At 45.0% G+C, this 20,563-nt stretch overlaps 1 long non-coding RNA gene across 1 annotated transcript; it reads right to left on the reverse strand.

Annotated features, from left to right (window-relative positions):
- Nucleotides 1-3: 3 nt before the first annotated feature.
- LOC130863365 (uncharacterized) lies at nt 4-19,662 on the reverse strand. The gene is made up of 6 exons (XR_009055724.1): nt 19,339-19,662; nt 13,714-13,862; nt 10,357-10,572; nt 8,930-9,577; nt 4,328-4,698; nt 4-2,292 (listed from the first exon to the last, which is right to left on the reverse strand). It is a non-coding gene; the product is annotated as an uncharacterized LOC130863365 (long non-coding RNA).
- Between the last annotated feature and the right edge of the window lie 901 nt (nt 19,663-20,563).

Genomic DNA, 20,563 nt, shown 5'->3' on the forward strand with positions numbered 1-20,563 from the left:
AAGTTTCTAAGACGGAAATTTTCCTTTTATTTATTTTTTGGCCTTTGTCTGCTCTCTTCCTGTTTCAGATGAGAATTTCATAACCAAAAGTAATAATTATAAAATACCTCAATATATTAGGTCAGATTTTTAAGAATTAACAATTAATAACAAGTAAGCTTTTTTAAAAGAACTTCCCCATCTGTGGAGACAGATGCACAGAGAAAGCCCCAAAACTGTTGAGAACGAAAATTATGCCTGCGTTACTAACAAGCTGCCACAAACGTAGCAAAGCCAGGAATTTGGCCAACGAGTGAAATGGTGAGCAAAGATTAGCTGTCTGGTTTTATCCGCTGAAAATTAGAAGAACTAATCCAAGTCCCTCCCACACGTGGCACAGGTCTGTCCCGGCCTGATAGCCACAACCCTAAAAAAGCTGTATGTGTGCCTTGCTAAATTCTGAGGACTCTGGCGCGCTACAACTGGACACGCACAGTGGTGAGGTTCCTGCTTGCTCAGCTCTTCACAAGCACACAGGAGTCCTGGGCGTCTGTGAGAGACAAGGTCTATGCCTTTCTAGTTGCTGAGAAGTGGGAGCTTGCATGATACTGGTGTGGCTTTCGTGCATGGCCTATAAAGGCCATCATGTTTGTCTGGGATAGTCTGGTTATGAGCAGAACAAAGAGACTTTAGGGAAAAAACTGACACCGGGTGATGGTGGCACACGCCTTTAATCCCAGCACTTGGGAGGGGGAGGCTGGCGAATCTCTGTGAGTTTGAGGTCATACTGGTCTATAGAGAGAGTTCTAGGGTAGTCAGAACTGTTTCACAGGGAAACATTGTCTCAGAAAAAAAAATCTAATAATTATTTTACATTTGGAGCTTGGGGTGAGGTGGATCCCCACTATCACCACTACTGATATGAGAAAATTAAAGCCCTGTTATCCAGAATGTGAACTTGGAGATAAGATCCTGGCAGACCAGGTAAAGATACACTGGAGTTGGATGGGTCCCTGCTCCAATAGAACTGGTATTTCTATTGAAAGAAACTTTAACAGATAGACAGACACACAGAGAGAGAAATGGGGGAGAGGGAGAGACAGAGACAAAGAATCATGTGTGACAGAGAAGGCAGATGTCAGAGAAAGCAGCAGAAGCCAAGGGAAGTCAACTTTGTTGGGCACTTGAGACTGAACGGTTTCTGCCTCACACCTCTGCCAGCCCCTGAGTAGCAGATTTTTAACCCAAGATTGTGGGAGGCTGTCTTGCAAAACAATCTTCCCGAGTCCACCCCGGCTTGTGTAGGCCTGTCCTGGAGAACAATCTTCCCGAGTGAGTCCACCCCGGCTTGTGTAGGGCTGTCCTGGAGAACAATCTTCCCGAGTGAGTCCACCCCGGCTTGTGTAGGCCTGTCCTGGAGAACAATCTTCCCGAGTGAGTCCACCCCGGCTTGTGTAGGCCTGTCCTGGAGAACAATCTTCCCGAGTGAGTCCACCCCGGCTTGTGTAGGCCTGTCCTGGAGAACAATCTTCCCGAGTGAGTCCACCCCGGTTTGTGTAGGGCTGTCCTGGAGAACAATCTTCCCGAGTGAGTCCACCCCGGTTTGTGTAGGGCTGTCCTGGAGAACAATCTTCCAAGTCCACCCCGGCTTGTGTAGGGCTGTCCTGGAGAACAGTCTTCCCGAGTCCACCCCGGCTTAGAGCGCTTTCTTTCTCGTTCGCTCCCTCATCTTGCTCACGTCTCTGGTGTTATGACTTGCTGTCGTATATATCATATGTATTTGGGATTGTGGGGAGAAAGACCCTTCTACATCAGCTGTCAGTCAAATTTCCCAGTGTTGTTTGTAGGTGTCAAGGCCATTTCCCTGCAAATAACTGTAACGACGGTGTAATCAACTATGTAACCATTTTCTGATCTCCTGAACGTTTTATTTCCGTTTTCTTGCAAAACTAGGCTGAAAGGTAGCTGACTGGCTTTTCAAGTATACTAAGTCTTCCATGGTTTTTAATTTTTAAAAAATCCTGAAAATGTAAACCAGTTCCCGGAAGTGACTTTAGTCAAGCTCCTGTTTCTACATTCACAGCTAGCCACTCTTACCTTCTGTAACAGGGCCCCAATAATTTTCACTCCTTTCAGGAGATGGTTCCAGGTGCTGATAACACACATTCTCACGACGGCTTCGCAGACTGCGTTTTTCCCTGTGTGAAAACCATCCTGGCAAGAAAGAAGGCGTTTCCTTGATATTTTCTTGAAAGTAGTGACTGCAGAAGCCTGGTCCCAGCCGTCCTGTGGCTTTAATCTTACACCAAACACCTACCAGCAACAAAGCAAACAAAAATAAACTTCTCTCAGTCCCAGGAAGGACACTTTCAGAGGATAACACAGCCCAGGTCAGCGCCCCAGTTAACTCTGCAGTCCGCCAAGGCTGCCAGGGGAGCAGCGAGGGGGCGAGCAGAGGGCAGCCCCGGGAAAGCTTACCTCTTGCCTGTTTCATCTTCTACATCTGGCTTCACCTTTATCACTTGGGGTGGGGGGGTCAGAAATGCAGAGAATTCCTCTGTTTCTATCACATGGGGTAGCAGAGGGTGTTGGTGTCAATGTCTTCTCAATATCAGTGGGAGAAAGCCTTCTCTAGACTGCTTCCTGGAAGCCCTCCTCAAAACAGTCTTAGCTTCTACAGAAGCTGCCAGAACTGAAGCTCTGGAGCATCAGTGCCTCCACAAATCCACTTCTTTACAATTCAGACAAACTGTAGAAATGACAGAATCTCCACTCTACGCCTCACCCGTCTCTCCACCCTGTGAAGGATGCTTTACCACAGACAGCATCCAGACTACAAGACAGAGGCCACCCCCAGGAATTCCTTTTTTTTTTTTTTTTTTTTTTTTTGGTTTTTCGAGACAGGGTTTCTCTGTGGTTTTGGAGTCTGTCCTGGAACTCACTCTGTAGACCAGGCTGGTCTCGAACTCACAGAGATCCGCCTGCCTCTGCCTCCCAAGTGCTGGGATTAAAGGCGTGCGCCACCACTGCCCAGCCCCAGGAATTCCTAATTGTCTAGATGTCACATCTATTGGACTCATAGTAACCATATATAGCACAGCAGAGTTCCTTCCTACCCCTCAGTTTCCGCCCTCTTTTCTATAAAATGGGCATCCATATCCTGTGCTTTCCTCAGCTGCTGGTGTACTGTGGGGCAATCGTTGAGCATAAAACAGCAAACACTTGACTGGCGCTTGTATAATTAATAAACCCCTGGTACTTTTCTCTCTCGTGTGCAATGCCCACAGTAGTTTACACTTGAAGGCCAGAGCTATGAAGCATGTTGCATTTATTTGTCTCCAAGACTTACTGAAGTCAGTGTTCAAAGAATTGCAATCAGCTTCCCTGGGAGAGCATAATCCTCACTCTAGAAGATACTTGCAGGGATCCTCTAGAACTATGCCAATTAGTTTGCCCTTTTTTCCATTTTTCTTCTAGTTCTCAGGTTGTTCATAAAAACTACCATTTCCTGAGCTTTCTGAAGACATTGTCTAGATGAAGAAGCCTTGGGAAGGGACCATGACATCACTGATGGAAAGCACAAGACAGATAGCAATAATCTTTCTTTTCTTTTTTATTCTTTCTACTTGATTTTTCAAACTTCTGCTTGTTTATCACAGTAACAATCCTGTCAATAAAATGAACTTTTAGAATATCAGGATGCATTCTTCATTCTTAAAAATATAAATATAATAAAAATGGCAACTGAGCTCTTTTTTTTTACTCATGGCAATTCACACATGAATTGACTGTTTTTATATTCAAATATTTGCCCATCACTCACCCTGCAAATTTTTCATTAACACACACAGATGTTACACACCACACAGTAGTGACCCAGGTTAACACAGAGAGATGTTACACACTGCACAGTAGTGACCCAGGTTAACACACACAGATGTTACACACCACACAGTAGTGACCCAGGTTAACACACACAGATGTTACACACCACACAGTAGTGACCCAGGTTAACACAGAGAGATGTTACACACTGCACAGTAGTGACCCAGATTAACACAGAGAGATGTTACACACCACACAGTAGTGACCCAGGTTAACACATACAGATGTTACACACTGCACAGTAGTGACCCAGGTTAACACAGAGAGATGTTACACACTGCACAGTAGTGACCCAGGTTAATACATACAGATGTTACACACTGCACAGTAGTGACCCAGGTTAACACACACAGATGTTACACACCACACAGTAGTGACCCAGGTTAACACAGAGAGATGTTATACACTGCACAGTAGTGACCCAGGTTAACAGAACAGCAGTGCCCACATATCCATCACTCACCTTGCAAGTTTGGAGCCCTGAGACACCCACGGCTGAGTTCAGTGACTGAAGGCGGCTCTGAGGAAGAGAGCTCACTGCATCCTGTGCCTGGGTTGAGACCACGTGATTGGACACAAGCTTCCACAATCAGCAAACTAACTCAACCTTGCATCCCATCATCCATCTGGGCTTTCTAATTGACCCTCACGCTCCCATTCAACTCTAGCATCCTCTCACGGTGTTACTTCTGCCGACTTGTCCAGGTTCTAACTTCTTTTAAATCTGAATCTTCTTCAAAGGGGTCAAATGGACCACCATTTGTTGCCCCATCAGTAAAAACTTCACGTTGTACAGGAGAGCACAGTTTTGCCCACTCCTAGTCCAAAGTGCTCCTGCAAAGGAAATAATGTGTTATTTGACAGTAAGGGTCCTTCTATATTTCAGAAAAATTCAGGGGAAAAAAACTTACAACAATGTTGGAACCAAACTGTAGTTTAGGAATGTTACAGCTGAAATAAGCAATCGCTATAGGCAGAGACCCAAGTCTCAATCTGAAATGACTCTTCTTAATTTTATTTTCCCAATATTTAGTCTAATTTGAAAAGTAAGGAAACTAAACCATCTGATGGGCTTCAACTTTAAAATACGCTTCCCGAGAGTTAAGCCTCACAGCTCCGCTATAAGCCAGAACACTGAACATTTTCAATATCATCCACGCTGTATTGGAGTTCTAGGAGACTTATTCTTTCATTAGCCCCATCCCCACACTCATCAGTTACGGGAGGACGCACCAGCACTGAGTATAACGTTTCATTAAACCCTTCAGAAGCACATCTCTCCTACTCAAATCACAGCACAGTACCCAGCCCGAATGCTTGATTCTCAGGGCCCATATTGCAGCCATTTCTCTCTCCTTGATGACTATGCCCTAACTCCATAAAGCGACTCTGAGGTTTAAAGTCGTAGAACAAGAGAACTCATTTCCTTTGCAAACACACCTATTATTTGAGTGGGTGGCTGTCAAAGCAAAATGTGTGAAGACTGATTGAGGTGCATCCCAGGCTAACGATCTGCTGAGTAATTAACTGCTATTAGTTCAGATGTTCCTCAAGCCACAGGCCAGCGTGCACCACGTGAAACCGAGGTTAAATCTGTGTCCCCTATCAAAGATGTGAAACAAAATCTTCACAATGAGCCTGGGCTTATGTCTATAGTCAATAATGCTGGAAGTCATATGGGATACTCAAATGGGATAAGAACTCGGGAAGGAAGAAGATAGCATGCAAAAGGAGGCATCTGCATTAGAATTATAATGCTGTATTTTTGTTTGTGGTAATGAATCATAACTGAGTTTAAGAGTTTGACTTGGGGGTCTGGAGAGTTTGGTCAGCAGTTAATAGCAACTGGTGCTCTTGCAGAAGACCTGGGTTCACTTCCCAGCACCATCCATAACTCCAGTTCCAGGAGATCCAATGCGCTCTTCTGACCTCAGCCAGGTGCCAGGCACATGCGCAGCAAGCACTCCTCCATATAAAATAAATATAATCAAATGAAAAAGAATGCAAGTTTGGGAAATAGGTGGGTAAAGCGCTTACTACACTTAGTTCAAATCCCCAGAACCCAAATAAAAGCTCGTGTCTATAATTTCAGTGTTCCCATGGTAAGATGGGAGGTGAAGGCAGGAGAGTCCCCAAAAGCTTAGGGTAAGCTAGCCTGGTGTGTGCAGCAGCAAATGGCAAGGAGCAACCAGCCATAGCCAAGGTTACCCTCTAGTCTCTATATGCATGCTGCATCATGGGAAGGCATGCACTCACATGCAGAAACACATGCACTCACATGCAGAAACACACACACAACACCCAAGGTCATCCTCTGCCCTCTACATACATGCTATGGCATGGGAAAGCATGCACTCACATGCAGAAACACACACACAATGGGAAGGGTGCGGCTCATGACTTCATCACTTCCCAAAAGACTTTTCCTCTCAATACTACTATAATGGGAAGTGAGTTCATGCGATTGTATATGGTTTAATACTTAATCGGTAAGGGGCATACTTTTAAACCATATATACCTACACCAGTGTCAAAACAGCACACCATGAAGCAATGTCATCCTGCGTACCTGTTCCCTATGTTGGGAACTGTATGTCTGTCTGTCTTCTCACCTACCTCAACAAATGCCTCCACTGACTGAAAGACTCGATAGAAATTTCCATGAGCCCCTTAAGTTTCCAGAACTATATTTTCAGTTGGGAACGAAAGGCCAATAAAGATTGTCATGTTAACGTGGGGTTACAACAGTTTCTTTTTCAGTGGTTGCAATAAAATACTGACAAAAAACTATTTGTGGGGAGGGAAGGGTTTATTTGGCTCATAGATTATAGGCCATCATTAAAGGAAATCACAACTGAAGCAGAGGCTCACTGGTTTGCCCCTTCTGGCTTGCTCAGCTACCTTCCTTAGATAGCCCAGGCCCACCTGCCCAGGGGCGCCATGACCACAGTAGGCTGGGCCCTCCCACATTACTTAGTAACTAAGAAACTGCCTCACAGGCATAGTCACAGGCCAATCTTCTCAAGGTACTTCTTCTGCTGATGCTTCCTCTTCCCATGTAACTTTGAGCGTGTGTCGAGTTGACGAAGTTGACTATGGAAATAGGTAATGAATACCAGTTTTCTTTAAGATGGTCAGGCTGGGGACTGATGCAAAGAAGGAACTGCGCATGACAGAGCAGAGAAATGATTAGGGACACGGTCCAGCTGAAGGAACACTGGCGACTTTGAAAATGTTTGTGCAGGTAATAATTTCCCTGAGAGACTTCGAAGTACTATCATCTGTGGTCAAAAGACTGAAGCGTGGCCCAGGGCCCATGCTGAATGGGGAGAAACACTTGACAGCTGTGGACACGGTCAGAGGAAGACGAGAAAGAACAGAAAATTCGTGAGAGACAGGCTCAGACATGCTAGGAAACTCGTGAGAGATGGCCTCGGAAATGCCGGCAAAGATCCATAGGAAAGAAGGTACGCTTGCTGATGGTAAAAATGAGTATGATTATGGGGATGCTGAAGGAGAAGGCCAGGCAGAAGAAGGAGGGGGAGAACGATGATGAGGGTGAGGAAGAAACCAGAGAATGGCTTCAAAAGAAGAAATCTAGAGGAGACACTGCAACCAAAACACACACGAAACTCAGGCCAGAAGGGAAGAGATTCAGAGTGAGCAGCATCAAGACAGAAAACTCAGGAGTCCTTCATTCATCAAACAGGGAAAAACAATCAAGACACCAAAAGAATTTCATCCTGTGGAAGATAGTATAACAGAAATGCAGGCCTGGCTGTCTCTCTTATAATACAGAATGAAAACTTTCTTTACCATGTTTAAAAACACTGAGGTGTTCCACTGCCAAGAATATTGTGTGTGAAATGCTTACATAGTTTTTAAACATGGAAGTCCAGTTTTAACTTGTTTTAAAGTATGCAAAGAATACTGGATAGTCGTAGGACACTCCTTTAATCCCTGCCTGACTCTTCTTCCTGAATGCTGTGAGTTCAAGGTCAGCCTGGTCTACAGAGAGAGTTCCAGGACAACCAGGAGTACAGAGAAACCCTGACTAAAAAACAAACAAAGAAACAAAAAGGATGTGCGATGAAACGTGGGGCTGGTGGTGGTCAGCTGAATATGGTAGGGAGCCAAAAATAAACACATGGGGAAACTGCATTTTAATAACACATAAAAGCAAAAATAACAAGTACTGGTAAGTATGAGAGGAACTGGAAAATCCTGGATGCTGCTGGTGGGAACTCAAAATGAGGCAGCCCTTGTGGAACACTAGGGTGGATCTTAAATATTATATACAGGGCTGCCAAACCACCCAGCAGTTTCACTTCTGAATTCTCTGAAAGAGCTCGAAGTAGGGTCTCAAAGAGAAATACACACCCATAGTCAAACCGTAGACACAGCCAAAGGGTGCCGATAAATGAGTGTACGAACAGTGTAAATTCAAAGAAACAAGACAGTGCAGTGGTGGCTGCTGGCAGCTGAGGAGGACAGAGAGGCGGAAGGTGTTTAATGAAGATGCAGTTTCAGATTGGAAGGCAGGCAGTCTAGAGATCGGCAGCACCAACCTGTGAGGACAGTTAGCGCTTACAAACCACCAAGATGGTTAATTTTAGTTATGCTTAGTAACCGGGACTTTAAATGATTCACAACATGAGAAAAGCTGGACCGAGGGTGGGTGATGGGATCTGAGGGACACTGAGAAGATGACCGCTGTCCAGTGACTCGGCCACACCCACTAGGCTGGGGCACTCAACGTCACAGAGCTCAGCTCCCTGGTCTCCAAGGACAAATCATAAATGCCCTGCTCATGAGTAGATTGTGAGGCTTGTTAAGCCATGAATGTGAAAGACTGGCTCTTTGCAGAGTTTTAGCTAAAATTTGAACACATACAATAATTATTAGATTTATTGGTTGTCTGTACACACACACACAGAACCATTTTCACTCAAGGTTTTGTTCTTCCCATGTGTATCACAACTTCCTTCAATGGCGTTTCTCTGGCTACGATCCGAAGTCCTAAATCACAGTCTGAGAATGACATAAGTGCAGACAGGAGTCTTACCACGCTTTTAACCTTCCTTAAAACGCTTTGCGACAGTCCTGTGCACACTATAAAGTCACGAGTCCCCCTTTCCACTGCAAGACAGTCGTCTTCTTTGCCTGTCCCCCGCGAGTCTTCCCATATCTTCTATCAAATTCTGAAACAAATGCGCCTTCAGTTTTTGTGAGCACGTGAACTTGGTTTTCTCTTTCAAGGCTCTGGAAGGAATTGGCTTTTCATTCCTTTGTTAAGGTAAAATGAAGTTCAAGCTTCGAGCAGTAATTTCACATTATTTTTCTCGTCTTCTAGGAAGTGAAAGAGTTAAGCACGTCCTAATGTCCTATGGGGCACTCAGGTTGGTAAAGTACCACTTTTGTTTTATAAGTGGTCCAGGGCTCACTTCACAGGACACTCTGGCCATCACTGATGCAGAAGGAAGCAAGCCCATCAAGGCCTGCTTCTTAGATGCCTGGAGGAAGGGACCCAAGGGGCACTGGTCACTTCATCATTTACACCCAGACATCTCAGATTCTGTCCGTCTCTGTGAGCTTATTTTGTCTTTAAACCAATGTGCAGCCTTGAAGTGCCTGCCCGAAGAATTTCCACTTTCATTTTAACAGCCTGCTTGTCTCCGGGTACACTTCTGGAAGACTGGCACTGAGTATGTGTCTGTTTGCAGAGAAGGGGGAGAAAGAAGTGACAACAGCTGAGGTGAGTCAGAATGCTAATTTGGGAAAGCTTTTCCTACACTACAGTTGCAGAGAACACCTCCCACCCAAATGTCTGCCTTGGCTCCCTGATGGGAAGCCTGCCGCAGCCCAGTCACAGGCAGAGTGTGAGGAGCCCACCCAAGTGTCTGGCTTGCTCTGGTCTGCCGTGATCTATCTACTTGGCCTGCTTGATACACCTGGCAGCCAACAGAAAGCAGTGACAGAGCCAGTGACATTTTAAAGAGAAGTCTGGGATTCACGGGAAAATAACATAAATAAGAGGCAAGGACAGAACCAAAGCAGTGGAAAGAAGGTTTCGGTAGGGACTTTCCTGGGCCTGTGCCCTCAACCCCTTCAAACTGCAGCACCTCAGGGAAACAAAGGCATAATTGCATACATAATGACCTGAGGGCATGAGGTCACACAGCCCATAGCACTTGCCACTCAATCCCCTGGACTTTGACCTCCCTGGAACACAGCTTAGAAACCCTCCCACCTGTCCCCCAACTCCTAAATCACTCTTGATTATTCCTGAACCTCTGTCTTTCACACTCCTCATGTCCCCTCTCCAACTCCCTGCTCATCAGATAGTCTTTAAAAAAGTGAATCTGTAGACCCAGCAGCTTGTCTTTTTTTTGGGGGGGGGGGGTTCGAGACAGGGTTTCTCTGTGGTTTTGGAGCCTGTCCTGGAACTAGCTCTTGTAGACCAGGCTGGTCTCGAACCATTTATCATTTTACCTTCTTTGCACCCCTTTCCAAAATACCAAGCTCACTGCCTTCTGGATTGCTGCATTGTAAATCCTGTTCCTCTTGGTGTCATTGAGCATGATGAAGTGCCAGCGCTCCACCAGCCAGTTTGCAACACGATAGAAGTTCTCCTTTGCATCACTGAAATCAGGGTTGAGCTTCACTGCTTTATGAAAATACCCAGCTGCCTCATCTCGAAAGCCCATTCTAGAAGGGGAAAAATGACAGAATACTTCAACTCTATGCGATTAGTTACAGTGCCTCTGTTCACGCACTGACCAAGCCTGAGAACCCTTCATCACTACCCCATACCCTAGAGCAGTCTCCTTGGCAAATTTCTCCTTATGTAGGGATGGCACTCTCCTGACTTCTGAATTTCCACCTATGTATCGCAGAGATTCTGGGGGTGGGTGTGGGGGTGTCAAAGGCATTAATGTGTACTGAATGTGAGCATATAAAAAATTTTAGGGCTGGAGAGATGGCTCAGAGGTTAAGAGCATTGCCTGCTCTTCCAAAGGTCCTGAGTTCAATTCCCGGCACCCACATGGTGGCTCACAACCATCTGTAATGGGGTCTGGTACCCTCTTCTGGTAACACAGACAGAATATTGTATACATAATGAATAAATAAATATTTAAAAAAAAAATTTTAAAAGGGGGGAAATACTACCAAGTCATCTGAACGTTGCTTCTCAAACTGTGGGAAAAACTCCGACACTGTTTAAAATAGTTACGCACAGACTGACTGCACTGCCCACGGCCAGTATGTGTCTCACATACTATCAGAATTCAGTAGCATCCAAAACTGGTCTATACTTTGCTCACCCCATGAGCTCCTTGACCAGAGATGTCCACTACTATCAAATTCTATACACAGCTGTCACAAATCAGTAATTTACAGACCACACATTCAACAGAGCAGAACAAGTAGAATCCTCACTTGTTTCTTCACAAGCACCTTTATTCACCATCCATTCTAAAGAAACTTAATCATCACTATTCATTCCAGGCATAGACAGATGAGACAACTAACAAAAGGGCAATACTATGTTAAATTATAGGCATTCATGCTTTAGTTTAAAACTGAAATATTTAAGGTCAGTACATGTTCCTTCTTTCTTACCCTAAAGATAAAGGTATCTCTTTATATTTTCTGGAACTGCATAGCACACGTCATAGTAGAAAACATATGATATTAATGTGAACAAGCCTCGTCATGCTGAACCAAAATGTGTAACAAAGGAAGACTACTGCTCAATTAATTTGTCAGAACTGAAAAGATTGTATACACTCCCTTCTCCAGAGCCCCAGCCCTGCACAGTCCTGAGTCAAGGAAAAGCCCCTGGGGAGTAGGAGACAAAAGTACTAGGTTGATTATTGTGCTAGTTTGAAGGTAGGGAGTGGCACTATCAGATGTGGCTTTGTTGGAGTAGGTAGGGCCTTGTTGGAGGAAGAGTGTCAGTGTAGGGGCGGGCTTAAGGTCTCATGTATGCTTAAGCCATGCCCGGTGTCTCAGTTCACTTCCTCTTGCCTGCTTATCTAGACGTAGGACACTCCGCTCCAGCAACACCATGTCTGCCTGCACACTGCCATGTCCCAGTATGATGATGACAGACTAATCTCTGAAACTGGACACCACGGCCACAATGGAATGTTTTCCTTTAAAAGTTGTCATGGGGCCGGGCGGTGGTGGCGCACGCCTTTAATCCCAGCACTCGGGAGGCAGAGGCAGGCGGATCTCTGTGAGTTGAGACCAGCCTGGTCTACAAGAGCTAGTTCCAGGACAGGCTCCAAAACCACAGAGAAACCTGTCTCGAAAAACAAAAAAAAAAAAAGTTGTCGTGGTCATGGTGGCTCTTCATGGCAATAGAAACCCTAACTAAAATAATTATCAACAGCCAATAGAATCTAGATATATTTAAGAGAAATTCTGTGTGCACTAAGTAAGGTGCTTCTTAGTTCATTACTAATAACATCAATGACCTGAGAGGATGCATGGTAGAGAAATGCACAAGAATAAACTAGAAGGAATATATAAAATGCGACTCATTTAGTAAACTCTTAAATTTGAAATTGCAACTTGTCAATTTGGCAGAACCATGTTCTTTCCCCCATTTCTTTAAACTTTCAAATGCAGAGGTAATGCTAACCGTCTATTATAGTCCTGTAATTTCTCAGGAATAGGTACAGCTTGTACTGGTGTGTACAGAGTTTACATGGCAGGCCTCACTGGTGACCTCTGAGAAGCCTACTCACAAGGCTGATCTTTGGCTGGCATGTAAGCACTTGGATTGATGAAGAGCGATTCAATGTGCCTCAAGGTTTACATAAGTTACCTACCATGCACGGGGGCGCAGCATCCGACGGGGTGGTGCCAGCAGCAATGATGGCAGCTTATCCTTGACTCCACCCAGTGGAGTCTCATCAACAGAATGCTCCCAATTTTATACTTCCCCATCAGGCTTTCTTTGGCACCCCAAAAGAAAAAATTCTAGCAAGTTCTAAAGACTTTCTGGCAAGGCATCCTGTGAACCACAGCACTGCCTTTTCAAACAAGGACAGGCTCTGAGTTCCTTCAATGCTTCCTCAGCCTCCATGGGTCAAACCCTTAAACAATAAACTATAAAACTGCGATGGCCAGCAAGATGGCTCAGCAGATAAGGGTTCTTCCCACTAAGCATGAAAACCTTAGTTCAATCCCAAAACCAACATGGTAGAGGGAGAGAACCAACTCCCAAAAGTTGTCCTCTGACATCCACAGGCACATTACAGCACATTACCCACACACATGTACAAATTGCACATATACCCAGATGTGCACACATAAAATAAATCTAATTTTAAATTGCCAGATTACATACCATATTTGCTATTCTTATATTCTTTTGAGTTCTCCTTATTACTAACTAACTAATCACTCATTCTTTTGATCCTACTATAATTATTTTTTCTAAAATATTTATTTATTGAGTATACAAATTCTGTCTGTAGGCCAGAAGAGGGCACCAGACCTCATTACAGATGGTTATGAGCCACCATGTGGTTGCCGGGAATTGAACCCAGGACCTTTGGAAGAGCAGGCAATGCTCTTAACCGCTGAGCCATCTCTCCAGACCTACAGTTAATTATTTACATTAAACTTTCCCTATTTAAATCACCCTATCTATAGGCATGGTAGTGCATACATGTAGTCTCAGGCTAAAACATCTCATAAGTCCACAAATTCCAGCCCAGACTAAGCAGGCAGTAAGACTCCATCTCACAACTAACAAAGTTAATGCATAACTTATACTTGCTTTGGACTGATAAAGAATAGTCTTCAACAAGTAACAGTGAAGTCACTACAAACCTGAAGAGATGCTCTCCCATACTATTGCAAATCACCTCATCATCAGGAAAGAGTTCCAAGGCCTGCTCATAGCAACCAAGTAAGTCCTGTACTTGACTGAGTGCATCAAGCTCTTCAGCCCACTTGAAGAGTGTATACTGAAAAGTTTCCTTTACAAACAAGAAAAAAAAAGACAAATTAGCAAACAAGAATAAAGAACACACAACTCTACCTGAAGACTGCAGCCAATGGAATGATGACTGAAATGAATGATGACCTGAAATCACTTATTTTCAGTAAGTACTGTTTACCAAATGTGGTGGTTTGAATAAGAATGGTCCCATAGGCTCTTATATTTGAATGCTAAGTCACCAAGGAGTGGTACTTGTTTGAGAAGGATTAGGAGGTGTGGCCTGGTTGGAGGAAGTATGTCACTGTGGGTGGGCTTTAAAGTTTCAAAAGTCCAAGCCAAGCCTAGTGTCTGTCTCTCTCTGTCTCTCCCACAGCCCCTTCCTTCCATCCCTTCCTGCAGATCAGGATGCAGCTCTAAGCTATTGCTCCGGTGCCATGCATACTTCCTGCCATGCTCCCCACAGTGATAATAATGGATTAAACCTCTAAAACTGAAGTGAGCCCCAATTAAATGCTTTCTCTTCTATGAGCTGCCTTGGTCATGGAGATTCTTCACAGCAATACAGCAGTGACTAAGACACCAAATAAGCACATGTAAAAAAAATACTATGTAGAATCAGACAGTATGATCTTCCTGTAAACATCTGTTCTTGGCTGCCTCTCTCCTGCCTCTGCTTTCTGCAAGTAGCTATGTATCACGAGTGTCCTTGTTCATCCTTATTCATCCCAGTACACAAGCGCATCTGTGCTAATGATGCAGCACGTACACGACTACTTGGGCCCTTGTTTTCCAGCCCTCAGACTCTGGCTATCTCCACCCATCACGCATCTCATCAACCAATGTGCAAAGAACTAGAATGAAAATTCAAAGATGCACATGAATGTTGCTTCTATCTTAATAGAATCCTGTAGGCAGAAATTTAACAACATGTCCTCAATTGTCACACCACCTTTCCTTCACAGGATACAAACGGATACAAAGGTATTATTCCATCTCAAACCACAAATCACTACTTACTGCTACCCTGTTGTACAAGGTTCCTCCAAGATTAAAACATTCCATCCTTTAGGAAAGGTCCTTAAAACAGAAGGTAAACAACTCAAGATAGCTTCAGGAAGTCCCTGAAACTGAGCAGATTCACTACACCTCTACCTCCCATGCACTCTCACAATAGTGCTGAGAGTCCCTCAGACAAGCCAAGCTGCCAGGAAGACTTTTGAGATCAGACCAGCTAGCCTGAAACAAGCAGAAACCAGCCAGGCTACCAGGAGGTTTAGACCAGGGGCAGCTGGAGAGGATGCTCTCCAGTCTGTTTAACTGCCAGCAGGCTGTGCAGAGTGCTTCAGTTTCCAGCTCTGTGAGCTGTCATCCATGTTCGGGTGGGCTTTGACAATACACCTGTCTTTAAGCTATTTCTGTCCCTGTAAGTAACCCCAATAAAACTCAATGGTTCACTAAGTTAGTCTTTCATGGTATCTAATTGGTGTAGGAGGTTCTTCTTTCTATGTGCTGCTTTCATTGGTCAAATAAAGAAACCGCCTTGGCCTTTTGATAGGGCAGAAACTTAGGTAGGCGGGAAAGACAGAACTGGATGCTGGGAGAAAGAAGGCAGGCAGGGAGAGCTGCCATCAAGTCACCAGAGTCAGACATGCTGAATCTTTCCCAGTAAGTCACAACCTTGTGGTTCTACACAGATTATTAGAAATGGGTTGAATCAAGATGTAAGAATTAGCCAAAAAGTGGCAGATATAATGGGCCAGGCAGTGTTTAAATGAATACAGTTTCTGTGTAATTATTTCGGGGGTTAAGCTAGCCTTGCGGGATGGAACAAAGGGGCCCATGCTCCTCATACAACATCTAACTTTGGTCTGTCAGGGGATCCCTACCTGGGTGAGTAGACATGTATGCTATGTCCCCCAAGTTTGGTCACAACACATCCTACTCTACTATCTTTAAATCTGCTGCTTTCTGACGAGCTCTACTGCTCCAACCTAACCTGGCCCTCAATCACTTGGTAAAGCGCAGCGACTGCCTTCTCACTGCCCACCCAGCTCCAGTCTCATCTTCCTGCATCTGTTTTCCATGATACTGCTCTATGGAGAAAAGGCAGGCTCTGACAGTCCACATACAAACTTTACACATAAGAGTTAATATCGGAATTCTAACAGTTTACTAGAAAAACTAAGATAATGAAGGAGATCCTATTATATGGTAGATACTCTGGATATCTAGATATTATATAAATGGATCAAGAGTTCTATAGATTAGTAGATTGCTCAGTGGTTGAGTACTCTTTCCTAGGATGTTTAAGGCTCTGGGTTTCGTCCTTGGTAACAACAAAAATAAGTAAATGAATAAAACAGCTAACGGCTGTGGAGATGGTTCAGTAGAGGCAGAGGCAGACAGATCTCTCAGTTCGAGGCCACCCTGGTCTACAAAGCAAGTTCCGGGGCAGCCAAAGCGACACCGAAAAACCTTGTCTCAGGAGGAAGGGGGAAGAGTATTTGTTGCTCTTGCAGAAGACCCAGGTTAAGTACCCCAGACAGCAGCTCACAACTGGCTATAACTCAGCTCCAAGGAATCCAATGCCCTCTTCTGGTCTCCTCCATGAAGGAACTCTAGCCAGTCCAAGAGCAGCAAGCATGGGTCTGGTCTGGCAAGTCTTACCCTTCTCCCTCATTCCCTGTCTTGCTAAAAGCCATTAGCTTACCATTTCTAAAGCTAGCCACCAAGGTCTATTCCCATATTTGGCCACTTCCTCCTCCTGAGGCTGCCTACCAAGGGCCAGCTATCAAAGTACTGAAGTCCAGCAATCAAAAGCCCTTTTTGGCTCATCTGATTAACATTCCCAAGTAAAACTAAACACCTTATCCTAACACAGGGTCTCCCCTTTTATCTTTATGAACCACCAATTGCTTATGTGCCATGTCTGTCTCCTCTTTATCCAGGGGTAATACCTCTTCTCCCTCTCCCTTGTTCCCTTCCCCTTTCTCCCTGTCTTCTATCTCCTGTCTAAGCTTCTTACTTCCCATCCAGTATCCCTCTGAGGCAAATAAAAGTCCTTTGTGCTGAGAACTTGGTCTTGTGGTATCCTGAGTCAGAACTGCACACATGTGGTACATATCCATACATACAGGCAAATACTCATACATATTAAATTTAAAAGTTTAAAACACAAATGGTTTAATGTGACCAAAGTGTGGGTATAGGTAGTAGAGAGGCTTTCAGAAAAGCAAACTTCTGTAAATGAGGCTTTTGCAAAAAGAAAAAAAAAAAGAAAAAAGAACTTTGTTTCACATAAAACCAAGCCAGTTACTAAGCTACTGAATGCTGGCCATCACCAGCTTGTCTGTTTTCAATAAAAAGTTAGTACAGGGTCGCATACAACCCTACCTCAACTCATTATGTAGCTGAAGATAATCTAGAACTTCTGATTCTCCTGCCTCCACTCCCTAAGTGCTGGGATTACAAATGTGTGCTGCTGTACTAGCTTTAGACCTGGTGCACGTTAGGACAAATCCACCAACTGAGCTATGTCTCCAGTCATATAGTCAAATTTCACATAGTTTTTCTGTGCTAGCCGTGGAACCCGGAGCATCACACTCAGGGCCATTCTATGGCAAGCTGTTGTATAGGCTATTCCCAAGTCAAACAACTGCCATCTTGGAAGGAAGTTTAGCTGTGCCCACTTGCCAAGATCATACCAGATGGACTTGTTGACTGTTTAACTCTCTCCCAGGAAGGCAGGCTGGGTCATGAGACCCTCACCTGAGTATCCTGCTGTTCATACCACCTGTTGTGGGCAACGCTGCCCTGACGGTATAGCCTCAAGTAGAATCTAAAGCTGTGGTTTGAGAATGCTCAAACTTTAATTAATGTTGTATTAATGCTGTGACCCTTTAATACAGTTCTTCCTGGTAGGATGACCTCAATCATAAAATTATTTTTGTTGCTACTTCATAACTGTAATTTTGCTATTTTATGAATCATAATGTAAACATGTGATATGCAAGATGTGTGGCCCAAAGGAGCCACAACCCACAGGTTAAGAACCTCTGGTCTCCAGTATATAACCAGGGAAGACAGTGGGAGGTGGCGGGGAGAGAGAAGCCGTGCAGCTATGAGAAAGCTATCATTCCTGCGGGTAAAGGCTTTCCAGTGCAGCCTTCTGTAGGGGAGCACCCACATTGCAGTAAGTAACCCCTCCACTGTGCTCTGTAAGTAAGCCCAGTGAATTCACTGCTTCCCCGGAGACCTCAGTTTCTTGTTGGGATCTTAGGAGAAAGGGCAGATACAGTTTATGTCTTCCCCGGGATAAGAATTCTACCAACACAAGCACTCTACCATGTTCTACACTCACACCAACTATTTATCTTTCCGTTCACAGAAGCAGCAGCTAGAGCTGAGCCAAGAGAAGTCGTGTTGATGAGACTGCTTTCTACACGAGGGAGCAAACTACCCAGAATACTATGTAACAGATTCTGAAATTTCTGTGAATTACAAGCCCCTAATGTTACTGCCATCTAGTGGACACAGGACAGACCACGCTGCTACACAAGAAGGAAGACTGTCGCCTGCAAAATGTCAACAGTGTCAGATTGAGAAATTCTGGGATAAACAAAGCAAGAAGGTCCACGGCTTAAACTGAATATGCAATTCAACTGCTTCGTGAAACTGAGATTCTAACACACGAAAGTGTACAGTAGTTCAGCAGGGTAACTGCTGCACATGAGACGGACCATCAGATAAAGAGTCCCTTAGGGTTGCACAATTTATCCAACTCCGGACGAACACTATTTCTTGTACACATGATAATTTCCTTGTAAACACAATAATACAAAGACTTCAAGGTAGGGCTAATTAAATTACATACTGGAGGAGAGAAAGGACTACCTAGTGGCATTGGCATTTAAAGGACATTTGGATTTTCTTTTTCTTTTTGGATTTTTTCGAGACAGGGTTTCTCTGTGGGATAGTTCTGACTGTTCCGGAACTCATTCTAGACCAGGCTGACCTCGAATTCACAGAGATCCATCTGCATCTGCCTCCCGAGGGCTGGGATTAAAGGCGTGAGCCACCATTGCCAGGCGGCTTTTGGAATCTTAAGAGAGGTAGAAATTTTCAAACAGATGTAAGACGATTTTTGACTTGTTACTAAAACCTGGCTGCCGGGCGGTGGGGCGCACGCCTTTAATCCCAGCACTTGGGAGGCAGAGGCAGGAGGATCTCTGTGAGTTCGAGACCAGCCTGGTCTACAGAGCTAGTTCCAGGACAGGCTGCAAAGCCACAGAGAAACCCTGTCTCGAAAAACAACAACAACAAAAAAAAAAAACAAAAAAACAAAAAAACCTGGCTGTACCGAGATGGGCTGCAGGAGGCCCAGGAGGGAATCGACTTCCATGGTAGTTAGAAGCTTGAGGTGTCTCCGTCTCTCTGTCATCACTGTCTCTCTGTCTGTCTCTCTCTCCTCACACACACACACACCCTACCCTAGGGTCGCAGGAAGGCCTCACCTTCACGTCGTCTTTGAGCTCCGGCGCCAGGCTGAGCACTAGGAGGTAATGAGCATAGGCAGTGCCGAAGTCCCGGGCGCCCAGACAGTGCTCAGCGCTCTGCAAGGACCGCGCCACCAGCCGATCCCGGCCGGCCGCTCCTGCGCCACCGCCCCGCCGGGGTCTGGGCCGCGAGTTTGGCTTGGCTCAGGCTCCGCTCCGAAGCCCTCGAGGAAGGCGCTCTCCTCCGGGAAAAGAGACTCTCGACGCCTCAGTTCCCTGGCACCCAAGGCAGCAACAGAAGGCGCAGAAGGAAAAAGCGCTCTCCGCTACACAGAGCGAAACCCCGCCTTCTCCGCAACGGGCAGCCGCGCGCGACAAGAGGCGACGCGCGGTGATGACGCAACCCGGGCCCGCCCTCTGGGGTAAGCCCCACCCCCAGCGCCTGGGAGCTCAGAGCGTGGTCCCTTGCACTAGGAGTGAGCCTGACCGTCCTCTCTCCCTCCTCCTGGAGTGCAGCCGCTGCGAGTGCCAGACCCTGCTTTTCAACTTGACAGGCATGTGCGATGTTAAGGCCCTCTGGAGCATAGCGTGCGAGTCTCACTATTTCAAAACGAAATAAATCACCTTAAATTTGGTCATGGTGTACTCCCTTAGCGTCAGATATTCTTTAAAAAAAAAGAAAAACACGTGAGGCGAAACTTTGGGTTACACTCGAAAAAGAAAGAAAAAGTAGTCTTCGAGAACTGCCTCAAGGTCACACAAGTCCGTGGATGTCCGTGGGATGGTACAGCTGAATGCGAATTTCCTGGTGACTTGTTACATTGACACAGAAGACTTGTGTCGCATGTGGCCTCTTAGAAGTCCGAAAGTTTTTAAAGATCTACAGGAATTATAGCGTTAGCTAATTTTGTTGCCATTTTCAAGAGATTAGTAGTGTGTAGAGTAAGAAATAAGAAATGGAGGATAGAGTATTTTGTACATCAAACAAAAAATTCTCTGGTTCTCCTAAAGTCAACCTTTGTGTGCCTTTTTGCTTTCTCTTGTGACTTATTCTCTGACCCACCCTTGTAAGCACATACCTATGTACATCCTAACGTAAGGACATAAAAAAAAATTTAAAACTTTGCAGCATCAAGAGTTAACTGGAAACAGGAAACTTTGCAAAAGTGCAAACCAGCTGTCCCTGCCAGCTAGCCCCCTGTGACACCCACTTTGTGATCTAGACAGAAGCAGACTTAATGAC

The sequence above is a fragment of the Chionomys nivalis genome, chromosome 21 (genome assembly GCF_950005125.1).
Source record: "Chionomys nivalis chromosome 21, mChiNiv1.1, whole genome shotgun sequence".
Lineage (NCBI taxonomy): Eukaryota > Metazoa > Chordata > Mammalia > Rodentia > Cricetidae > Chionomys > Chionomys nivalis.